Source organism: Barbatula barbatula (assembly GCF_947034865.1).
Source record: "Barbatula barbatula genome assembly, chromosome: 17".
Classification (NCBI taxonomy): domain Eukaryota; kingdom Metazoa; phylum Chordata; class Actinopteri; order Cypriniformes; family Nemacheilidae; genus Barbatula; species Barbatula barbatula.
In genome coordinates, this window is record NC_136780.1 from 5,091,911 (window position 1) to 5,105,134 (window position 13,224).

Genomic DNA, 13,224 nt, shown 5'->3' on the forward strand with positions numbered 1-13,224 from the left:
CATTAAATACGTATATTTTTGACAGTTAATTAAATTATGTGTGTTTCATACTTCTTCATTTGGTCCATCGTCGCTGTGTAGCTAATATTAGACTTCTATAAGCCCTGTACATATTATTTTTAGCATAGCCCAGGCATTTGATGCAGAGCGAGAACGGTTTTAATATTCATTATCATCTTAACTTTCACTTTCTATAACTGTGAATGCGCAGCAGGGAATGAACGGAAAAATTGTGGGAGGGGGCCCTTGGAGGTATCTGGCCCGGGGCCCTTTGAAGTCATAATCCGTCCCTGCACGCCACAGCATATTTCTGTAAGGATATCGGTCCCTACAGTATAAAACAGACACAGACATAACATACACAGAGATAAGAGTACGTGTTGGTGTGTGCCAAGCTCTGCTGCAGAAAACACAACAGGGCCAATTCACGAAAAAGTGTAGCTGTGATATCTCGGATCGGTATTGAAAGCTTTTGTTGGTTAATGAGGGGTGTGTGGTCATTTGTGTGAGAAACTAAAGGAAACTTGTGAATGTGTTCTGTCACGTCTCTGTGCGCTCGTGCTCAAAGGGCAGAGCCCTCATTGGCGGCTTTTATTTTGCTTTGCCCGCAGGCGATGCCCTTTTACCATCCTGTGTGCACACACACACTTTCATGTGTGCAGTTTTGAGGACATTACCCTGGACTTAGGCTATATCATTCCCCATTGATAGCATGGCATAATGATCATTGATTTTAATTTATGAATGTGTGGTGGGTTTTTTAATTCATGGATTTTCTATAAAAAAATGGCTAAAAAATGGAAATATTTTGCTGATTCAAAATGGTAAAATTTTAGGGGAAGTTAAAAATTAACATGATTTTAAAAGAGCAGACGTCTTTTGGCGTGCGTGTGAAAAGAACAGCAGGTCATATCAGGGAATTTTCCTGGCCTGCGCGGGATGGAGGGGATTTAGTACTCTGATGAATACTGCTGAGTTGTGAGAAATATCTAAAGTGTAATCAGGTTAAATAAACCCAGGTAAATGTAAAAAGGCCTCCAAAAAGTTATTTTCCCATTAATACATTTCTTGTGTGTGTGTGACCCAGGGAGAAAATGGTGGATGATCACGTAGCTCCAGCTTGTATAATTTCCTCCAAATTAATGGAATATGTGTGTTTGTCTTTACCACCCTACCGGTCCACCCTTCTTGCCAACAGAAGAGTGGAAAGAGGCGGAGGAGAGAATTTGGAGCAGAAGCCATACGGGTGGGCAGTGACCACTGCTAAAAGCACATGTGTGGAGGAGCATATATAGACCATTTTGCAAGACGTGAACAAAACTGGTCTGGTACTTGTTTTCTTACCTGCTCATGTCATTAAATCACGCATATGTTTTAAAGATGTTGTTTCAAATATCTTGAGGACAGTTTACTACAGTCTTAAATATTCCTTTGACTGTATTTTGTTTGTGTTAAAACTGAAACAGGGAGTGATTCTGGATTCTGTTGTTTGGATCTTGCAAAATTGTCTATGTGCAATACATCCCTTGCCAAACATTGTAAACTTGTTTACAATATTTTTTTAAATACATGCCTTTAAAATGAAATGCTTTTTTCCTCATTCAGGAAAATGAACTAAATAATCAAGATCTTTTCTAAAATGATGCTCTCTAGAATGGCATGGCGTAACTAAAGGCAAACATGACTTTATTTGTCAGTTTAAAGGCCATATTCTAACACACACAGTCTTGAGTGAGCCACAATCCCTGGTTCTCCTCAACATGACCACGGCTCTTGTGACATCACTGAGGTGGTTTTTTTTGTTTCTGGAGTCCTTTTTGCTGACTAGTGTTTTCCCACTTATCCAGATGGTCTCGCTCCATGGTAACAACACACACAGACACATGATGGTGAAAACTCGTGTAAAGTGGATAAAGAGAGAGAATGTTATTGTATAGAAGTTAGATATTGAAATAAAAAGAATCTTTCAGAAATTATACTGTTAGTTGTTTCACATTAGACTAAACTTTCTTTAGACGCTTCTCCTAAAATAAAAGGATGGCATAGCTCCGTTATTTTTATTTTAACAAAATTTTAACAAAAATTTTAACAAAAATTATTTGTAACTTTCATTGCTGTCTTTAGTGGCTTGGTGGTTTCAAGCTCAATAAATGAAATTGCATATGGAACTCCAAATACTGTAAAATGCTTTTTTAGATTCATAGGGTTTTATCAAGAGTCTCAATTTGATATTTTTTCAGTCTCCTTGTTGCTTGGAGAACCCATTTTGTGATTTTCATTGCAAATAGCCTCAGCATTATGATGTCACATGTGAACTGGTTTGGGCCCTTGCTTAATTTCTAAGAAAAATCATTGAAGGCCTCCATAACCCCATCTATCACGAAATCATGAAACAACAGTCAACGTCATCATTTAGATTATAAAGGGGTTTCAAACTGTTATTTTATCCCTGCCTCAACCAACCCACATCTGAAAAGCCAGTCAGCATCATGAAATGCATAAACTGCGTTATTATTGGACCACTTACATACTTTTGATGAATGGATATTTCTGTGCAAACAATACATGCAATTGTGATGAAATGATCACTGTGCGTAACTCCTATTGTCATGAGCGGAAGTTATCTCAGAGGTAGCGTATGATCCCTCAAAAAGAATTCACTACACAAAGTATGGCAGAAATGCGAACATATTTCTCTCGGTTACCTTCAGAGTAAAGAAATGCAGGCGACTGGAGGTGAGGCCTGTCCTCTCGCTGGATTGGCCGACAGGGACACACCTTCCATTTCCTACACAGAGACCCACACACGAACATTGCAAACAGTATAGAGCGACTGACCTTGTCCTAGATACTTTGTGCGTCAATGCTTCTATTTACATTTTATATTGATTTTCTCTGCTCATTGGTTACCACATGCATCGCAACACTGTCTTGATTCATTCATGATCAGTATGCTGTATTAAATAGCTTGTTAAATGACTGTTGTACCTGGGTGACATAACATCCGATCACTATAATGGAGTTTGTTCTTTACTGGTTATAAAGTTAGAACTATATAATTGTAAAAATAGGGGAAGGAAATTGTGTAATCACATCAGATCATGTCCAAATATTTGAGCTTATCAGTGTCCGTGAACGTCTCAGTAGGGGAGTCAAAATGGTCAAATGAATCATCATATTCTGTCTTCCCGTAAGATGTTTGGGGTTCAATTCTGCTCTTTTAGGTCAGCTTACATGACTGAGTTCTCATTTGTGTTTTGAGGTATCCGTTTAGGTATCCATTTTTGAGTAAAATGTAAACAAATGAGACAGTGAAAGTATATAGCAATGAAAAAATGTGAATATGTAACTTGGTTTTGATAAAAGAAAGTTGAGAATCATATAGTGTTGAGGTTCTTTAAATTCTGATATGATGGATAAAGTATCCTGAGACAGACAGACAGACATCTTGACTCCATTGTTATGGGTGTGTTTAGGTGTGTCTTTACTGAGAAGCAAAGGGAGACATCTCGACTCAGAAGACTACAACAGCGGTTCCCTTGTGCCTATGCTTTGTGTTACTGTCTCTTTCGGCCCATTATGTTCTTTCCGTCCCAGACAGGCGCCTTTGTCGGCTATTGAGGGAGTGTATCAGGAGTGTTCGCAAGTACATATGTCTTTGTATGTCCGTATTCAGTGAGCATGCAACAGCTGATTTCCTGTCCTGAACAAAGCATTCAGAGAAAGCCGCATTTCCTCAGATTCTTCATTGTCTTGCTAATAGCAGCTAGATGATTATGACTCGGAGACACCACAGGGAAGATTGTAAAATTGTCATCAGATGTCAGAGGCTAGAAAGGAAAGTAAACTTCTATTGTCATCTGTGCTGAAACATCAAAGCTGATGTGATTAACGTTTTTTGGTGTACAGATTTCCATTAGTCTTAGAGTATTATGAACAATATGTTATAGAAGGACGAATTTGCATCTGTCTTGGAGAAGAAAATTCGGAGGAAGTTTAAAGTTCAAAGTAAAGTTTGAGCGAAAGTTTGAAAGGTCGGAAGGCAAATTTGGAAGAAAGAAAGCTTTTCTCTGGAAGCGGTGGAGGGTACAGGCTGCACACGTTGCCAACGCTATAGCGGCTATGACCTTAATGTGCGTGTATGTATATGTTCCATAATAAAGCAAGTCTTTGCCTTTGTCAGTAGTTTACTCTGCATGTGATCTCATGGAAATAAGACAAAAGTGAACAAAAGAGACTTTGTTTGACTCTACAAGCAGCTGACTAATATGTTGTATAATCAGGCATCTCATTGGCATCCCACAAGCAGACGTCAGACTGGCAAAGTGAAGTATTTTCATCACACTCATATTTCTTGCCATTTTTCTTTATACAGCTTTATGTGTGCATTTCACAGGTGCTTTTCCTATGCTTGACGGCTCTGTTTACGCAACTTTGTAAATAAACTTTGGCTGTGCCTGTCAAGTAAAGAATAGTATTCTTTGTTGACTTTGCTGATGCAGTGTGTTATTGTAGTTTTTAAATTCTCCTGTTCCTTTCATCTGCAAAACTCTATTGATTTTTTTGTTAGCCATTAGGTCTGTTCTTGTGTTTGTTTTTTATGTTTGGGTGCATCGTCATGCTTGTGAATACCGTGTGTCACTGGAGTTCACAAACACATGCCGTCACATTGCCTTCATCCGTACAAGAAAGTTGTTGAAATGTGTTTGTTAAGCCGTGTGTAACTTTACGTGCGCAAACACACGTATTTAACCTTATGCACAATTTGTGGCTATTTCCCAAAAGTTTTTTTTGTACCATAGGGGTATCTGAAGGCTAGAGGTCACAAATATGGACAACCAATCCTATGTGATGGGCAGAGACAACCCATTTGTTTGTGGTTAAAATTACTCCAAAAATGTCAGACGTTTCTTATTTAATTATTTACTCAACTTCATGTTATTCCAAACTCATATGACGTTGGAACACACACTTTTACAAGTTATAGAAGTTCTGATACCGTTTAATAGTTTGGTCTGTTTGTTAAACACAGATCTCGGAATGGCTTCAGAAGACTTACAATGTACTGAACGGCAGGCTACACGTTAAACAGACCACTTTTATACCTTTTTATATTTGTTTATATCTGCATTTGCAGTTGGACATCATCTTGTTACTGTAGTAGAATAAACATTCATTAAAATATATTCATTATATATAGCATTTTGTGTTTCACAGAAAGGACGTAAAGGAAATGATGACAACTTTTTTGTTTCTGAGTGAACTCTCTTAAACAAGCTTATTATTCAGGTAGAAGCACATTTGTATTCTGCTTACAAAGAAGGTTAACCACTAATGTGCTTGCACTAAGGTTGACCCCTGATGTGCTTTGACTCATCACACACAATGAGATATCAGAGGTTATTCTCATAAATCTGACAACAGACATTTAGCTGTCAAAAGCATCTTTCCGGGATAATTCCCAGTATAGTCTCTACACAATGAGATCCCAGAATAACACACTGTTAAACTTTCTCTCTGCCCAATGATAAAGGTATACTAAAAATAAACAATTGTCATTGAGTAAAAAAGAAAAATGATTCAGTGAGGTTCTATTTTAGTGATTTATATACATGTGGCAGACATGTGCTAAAGTGGGGCCCAAAAGTCTTAAAGCACTGAAAATGTAGGATTTAAAATGTAATTTTATTCTAAAAATAAACAGATTGATGTCAGATTTTTATTTTCTGTGTTTACTCCATTGTTTGTTTAGTGCATGCTATTATTTAAGGATAATATACCAAAAAACATTTTGAAATTCATCATTCAGAAGCATTTTTGTTATTTCACAATACAACATATTAAAGCGATATTTTACTAAATAAAATTATGTCATCATTTACACACCTTTGAGTTGTTCAAAATCTGTAGATATGTCTTTGTTCTGATAAACACAGAGAAAGATATTTTGGAAGAATGCTTGTGAACAGTTATTGGACCCCATTGACTACCATAGTAGGAACAAATACTTTATATTTTATCATTCTGTTCAAAACAAAAACATATATTTTGAAGAATGAAGAACAGCAAACAGTTTTGGGGCACTACCATTACATTTTTGTCTACTAAAAAAATAGTGCTGTATAGAGTGGTTCTTGGCTTGTATCATTTGCTATATAGAACCTTATTTTGGTGCTTCAGCGGTTCTTTGGGATGACTGAGTTGCTATACAGAACAGGACTGCTGAAGTCCATACAGGGGCTTAACAGGTTCTTTATATGGAAACCCCAAAGAACCTCTGAAGAACCACGGAAGCACCAACATACAGTGCTGTATAGCACTAAAAGTACTATTTCCCTATGATTTCAAGCAAAGTACCTCTTATAGTGCTATATAGCACCATATTTCGTTTAGAGTGTATGGTTTAGCCCGGATTTACTTGTGGGGATGTTCAATTATCCCTGATTTGTTGCCTAATGCAAATTATGCAAAATGCATAATTTTTATCAATCAAAAATAAAATAAATTTAACCGTTTGTGTTATCGGACTTGTGGATGGACCTATATATCCTTTTTTTATTTCCTGCTGAGTTGTGAGTATAAGTTGTGTGTGACTCTTGACCCTGAGCTGTGCTGTGCAGACAGTCGTCTCCAGCTCCTCTCAGCTACTTCCTGTATATACACACCCCACTTCCTGTCCAGAGAGGAGCTATTTTAGAGCTAGTGAGGACCTGGAATGCCATAAAAGAAGCCTAGAGTGGAGACACACTGGCTGTATGTGTGTGCGTGTGCGTGTGTGTCTGTGTGTGTGTCTGTGTGTGTGTCTGTGTGTGTGTCTGTGTGTGTGTGTGTGAGAGAGAGGGAGAGGAAGGGTTTTAATCGTCTTTATGGCCATCATGATTGAGGAAATCAGGAGAGCATGAGACCAGTGATCTCACTGTCCTTCCTCAATCTTCTTCTGATAAGGAAGTTTAATTTTATTATTAGTTGACAAAACATGAGGTGGTTACTTACTGAGACATAAACATGAATCAACCAAATATCGGAAATATACTTTGGGCTTTCTAATAAGATTTTTGGTACACTACATTGTTTCTATTTTGACAACGTACCCCATAGCCTATATAGTGCTTAAGAAACTCTCTTGTCCTGGGATTTTTTACAGAAAAGGATTTAATCTTTTATCCCAAAAGAAATTATTCTTATTTCATATTTAAAAAAAATGTATGTATCTTAAAGAATTGAAATACTATCACTAGATCGGATGCAAGCCGCGGCCTTGCTGCATCAGATTAAGATAGCAATTTTAAGTCTTACGTTAATCAGAGAGAGAGAGAGAGAGAGAGAGAGAGAGAGAGAGAGAGAGAGAGAGAGAGAGAGAGAGAGAGAGAGCCTGTGTCCTACCTCACGGCCCTGAGGACTTGTGTATGTGTGGGGATGAGGTAACTTACCATCTCCTCAGTCACACCATCATAGGTTAAGTGAGGATTTTCTCTGGCAGTGAATCACGGCAGTAAAATGTCAGTTATTACGACCAGCTTTCAGCCTTAAATCTCTGCTACTGGATGTGGTTTTAGAATTTTACATTTCTTCAATCTTTTTCATCTTTCAGACTGCTTTAATTTAAGAAGGCGAAATGGAATTTGAATAATGTACCAGGGCACATACATGCTTATAGCGGGGAGAGCTTTGAGTGCTTCATTTAGACAGAAGTAGTCTATAACGCTTGCAACTAATGTGATGTTCAGTCAGTGCATAACAAACAAATAGGAGATAATGATGTAGAATTCAGAAAAGTTGACTTTTGTCCCATGAGATCCGGATGCTGTTGCTGGGATATGGTTGCTTGGATACCATTGTTTCGAAGTGTGTCTTGTATATCTTTCTGTGGTCAGCTTAGTATTGGCTACCTTGATGTCAAATGCCAGCCATTCAGCATGCAAAAAAACTCAGGGACGCTTACGCAATGGGGAAAGCGCACACGGCGCGCATACAAATGGTCACAGAGCACACACAGCCTGAATACTGATCAGACCACTACACACACAGACGCTATTCAGAGCTGTGCTGAATTGGAAATGTTGATTTTCAGGTGCTGCGAAAGAATCAAATAAACAAACTAGCTTTCATTCATAAAAATCTGCATTTTGTTTGACACAATGCATAGAATTGACTTTCAACTCTTGCATGTTGGCCATTTATCACACACACCTGTCTATGGAGGTCGGAGACAAAACTGAGATTAAAGAGGTAGTGTACGCCCAAAAATGAAAATTCATTCATCATTTACTAACCCTCATGTCATTCCAACCTTTCATTTTTCTGCAGAACAGAAAAGAAGATATTTTGAAGAACACTGACGACCAAACAGCCCTCATTGACTTCCATTGTATGGATGCTAAACCACCGAGACATTTCTCAAAATATCTTATTTTGTGTTCCACAGAAGAAAGAGTAATATGGCATTTTTAAACAACATGAGGGTGATAACATTTTAGCGTTTTTATTTTTAGGTGAATTATTACTTTCATTTCAGGCATGTCTCATCAGATATATATTGAAGGGAATTAAAAAGACCGGTGGTGCGGACACGAGGGGAGGCGGCGAAGGGACACTGCATAATAGTTTTCAGATTATATATCTGAAATGCCCTAATCTTGGATCTGCTGAGAGAAACAGGGTTTGGGTCTGATTAAACGAGACTGAGATTCTCACATCAGCAAATCGGTGCGGGGAAAGTCTGATAGAATTACTCTCCCAGCTGTGCACATATGAATCAAATGTAAAACTTGGATGCACACATTAGCAACCATACACGCTCATTTAAACATTTCAAGATCAGATAAAACATCTCAAGATTAAAACTTTATCTAATTAACATCTTATCAATATGCCCAAAATGCTTATGTTCCTGACACAAATGTTAGTTCCCAACACAGGTAAATGTGTGTGCGCGTGTGTGTTGATGGACACTTTGAAGGTTGGAATGTTATCAGTGCTGGTCTGAACGGCAGGAAGACTTTTTTTAAGTTATGTAACGGTACAATGGCATTCCACACACAGAACAATATGACCACAAAGCGTTAAAGGAAATAACGCAGTGTGTGTGTCCTTTAAAATCGCAGTAGCGAGGCAAAACTAGGTTAAGACCCAACCTCAGGCTTTAAATGTACAAATCTGAAAGGTTTCTCCTTGTACCTGTGTGTGAAAGTTCTTGAGAAGATCATAACTTAGTGTATCTGTATGTGCCATTAACATCGTCTCTCAATCTTCTGTCATCATTAAGCATTTTAGCCGTTCGGACGGCTGAATTGGAGGTCGCTCTGGACCAATCAGAACAAGATGTGTTTTTTTATGTTTTTCACTGTGAGAAACCAGGCTGTGTCCTTAGGGATCTCTGCTCTCATATCCAATTCACTTTAACACAAGACGTCCTTTTGACTCTGTCTCAATTTTATGTGTTTTATCTTGGTGACTCATCTTTCTCTCTCTCTCTCTGTAGTCTTCCCTTTTCCACTGTGTTTGTTAAGTATTCTCTTTGAACGGTCTGTCTGGGTTGTGAGGGACTCTATGACTGTTATTAGTTCAGTGTCAGTCAGTGGAGGCCTTTCCCCAAATTTGGGATTTTTTTTGCTTAAGTGCTTTTGCCGTCTTTGACCTCACATTACACATAACATACTGTATAACGTGATGTAGAGTGCACACAGAAAAAAGTATATGTAGTCTATGCACATACACATACAGCCGCAGACAAAATAAGAGACCATTTGCTTATTATTATTACCAAACTATTTATAGGTATGAAAATGTATTTTTTTCATTCTGTGAACTACTAACATTATTTTTTCTATTAGAATTTATATGCAGAAAGGAAAAACTGAAGAAACAGTTTTTCTTCAAATATTGCAAAGAAAAGAAGTTCATATTCACTTTCAAGCCATACAACAGTTATACTTGCACATGTATTTAAAAGTTCAAAATAATTATTATGTGATTACTCAGAATTTTATCTCCGTTTTCATGTGTCTTGTCATGCTGTTATGCTGTCAGTCTTTCACATTTCTGTTGGATGCTGTTGTATGTCACTCCTGAGGCTTCAACAGACACTGGACTGGAATGACAACAATACATCTAGAAATGATGATTAAATGAAAATGTACTATACCATAGTATGTAACATAACGTAACTTAACGTAACATAACATAACATACATAGTTTTATATAAATTATAAATCATTAAATGAAGATTTTAACGGCTGAGGACAAGAACGAAGACTAAATTTTGAAAGAAATGAAAACAAAAAATCTTAAGTGCTGTCTTTTTTTGTTTATTTATTCAAAGCTTGTCTGTGACAGGAGCTTAATATAAACCACCAATACAATGTGATTTTCCCCGCTGTGTCTCAGCTGCTTAAAATCATTCATACTTCCTTTCTTTCTTTCCTTCCTCCCTCTTTCTTATCTCACATTGTTTGCCGTTTGACCTTTTCAGAATTGCGAAGGAGTTTAAAGTCTCCTAGAAAATAGAAGACGCACTTTCCTCAAGAGATGTGTGTGTTTGTGTGTGTGTGACAGAGAAAGAGAGAGAGATGCTCTGTGGAGCAGGATATGTATATGGCTCATGTCATATTTGATATGGTTGCTTTCACGGTCTTAAGCTTGAAATGCACATACACACACACACACAGACACATACACACCGCGTCCGCTATTTGTTGAGCTGTCAGTCAAGGCGTAATCGATGTGTCCCCAATCATTTGCTCTACGTGCAGAGAATGGGAAAGATATGAGATAAAACAGCTGCTCTATACATTGCTTTAATTCAAGCAAGACTGATATGTTACATTTGGTTAAAAATAATTACGTTTGGTTTTAATGAGTCTAATAGTTAATGAAAGTTTGGGTAGAGCGAGTTTCTCTACAATACTACAAACATGTTCTTTTACACTAAATTTGTCAGAAGCTTTTATTGCAAAGTGAAAGTATCTGTGTTAATCCTATATGACCGTTACATGTCTAATGCATTGCTAAACAGAACCAAGAAAAACATTTTAGCCATTTTTTTCATATTTGCAAATGGTCATTTTAGTGAATACTTCATGTCAGATTGTCTCAAGTTAAGACAGATGTCCTGGTAGAGTAACCACACACAACTTGCCAGAAAATTCTATAAATATGTAAAGTGTGATGTGTACTGTATATAGGTCTTCTTATAGACACAGACAGATAGTTTGGGGTCAGGAGTTTGAGGAACACTGAATCCTGGGAGATTCACAATCTCAATGACTCATCATGCACAAACACACACACACACACACCGAGTAACAAGATGAGCTAATGGATCACTCATCTCACCTGTCAACCTGACATTCTTGCCATCTCTCTCTCTCTCTCTCTCTCTCTCTCTCTCTTTCTCTACTGGTAATATTAGACTTGTTCTTTCATTTCATAAAGTTATCTCACACTTTCACATATACGTTTATTCTGTCTTTTCGAGTATTAAACATTTTCATCAGGTGAGAGTGAGAGAAAGAGATTGTGTCCCCAAAGATATCTTGCCTTCACTGTAGCACAGAAAGTCGAGAAGAAAATCATGTTTATTTTATAGTGCTCATAATCTTTCTTTTATGTGTGTGTGCCGAAGAAACTGGAAGTTGGGGAGAGGTAAGAAAAGAGAACGATTATGGTATCATGTATTTTTAAACAGAGGTATTAAAGGCCAAACCAAAAATCACAAATAAGATCTAAATATGTCAATTGTTCTGATGAGATTCAATAGGAAAAATTGAGTGGCTCTGTTTTTTAATACCAACAATGTCATTGACTGTCTCTGATTTACCTTAAATTTGTCGGAAATTATCAATTAAATGATATTTTAAATTTTTTTTTTACATTCATATATACCTTATTTGTAGGAAGAACAAATATGTCTATGGCTGTAGTTGGTTTTGTTGTTCACGTTGTGCCTGACAGACTTAATTCATTGGATATTTGGCCCATGCAGACTGCTGAAGGATAAACTGTTCTATAAATAATAAATGCCCTCTGCTACTATGTGCTTTGATTACTTTACGAAATCAAAAAAATTATTTCATAACACTTGAGGTTCAATAAAATGTGGAGTTCAGACTCAACCATCCGAATTAATGTTCATTTCCATTTATCAAATCACTACAACACTGAAGAGTGAAAACATCGCCTTTCTTACAGAAGTTAAAGACAGGCATGAAAGTTAGAAATCATCCTCTCCTGAATGTAGGTAGGATTGTTTTATATAACCGGATGCGAGTATTGAAGTACAGCAACAAATGATGCATATGTGTATGATTTATGTGAACTATAAATATTTTAAAACAAGCAGTAGTCACCTGACTTATTCTATATCAGTATCTGACTGCTTTCCCTTTGTAAACTGATGCAATACTTTGATCGCACTCTTTAATGAAAAATGCAGAGGGTGAGCCGTGAAACGCATGATTTTGTTTCAATAGCAGTTTATTCCCCCATGGCTTCTTGCTCTTTGCGAGTCATTATGGGATTGATTGGACAGAGCAGATAGCAAGATCAGTGATGTGCATAATATGAATCTCTTTTGTGTGGGATGAAAGGCTTTTATTCCTTTCTGTCAGGTCGCCTCTTAAATAAGAGAATACAGTCGGCTACAGTGAAGTGAAAGTAAATTAGACAGCTCTCATAGTCAAGATGGAGAATGCATTTTTCTGTAATCTGCAAAATTGCTATGCATTTTATCTTTATTTGTCAGATGCAGAATAATGTTGGGTTTTTCTTTGTTTGTTTTGTGTGATGTGCAGTTGGGTGCAGGATCTGAGCTATGAGTCACAGGCACTTGTCATCCACACCAATCAGGTAAATGACCATAGAGAGATTTTGCTGAATTATTTTGGCAGCTGTGTTTACGTATACATTATTACGAATAACAATGAGTCAACACACACTTGAAACTCTGTCAATATGCATAAAAGCTCAATTAAAACTGGGCCATACTTGTTTATTTGTTTATTTATATTTGCATCATGCAATCTCATTGAAATGAAACCCCAATGTTTGTGTATTTTACATCAAATATCTTTTGATGGCCGTGTCGCCTCTGTTTGGCGTTCAGTGTTGACAAACAAACTCCTTTTTACTTAAAACTCTTGATTGCTTTATTGTTTATTATTGCCTGCTATGATATGATATTTTATATGTATTGCATTACCTTACATATAATACATATAATGCAA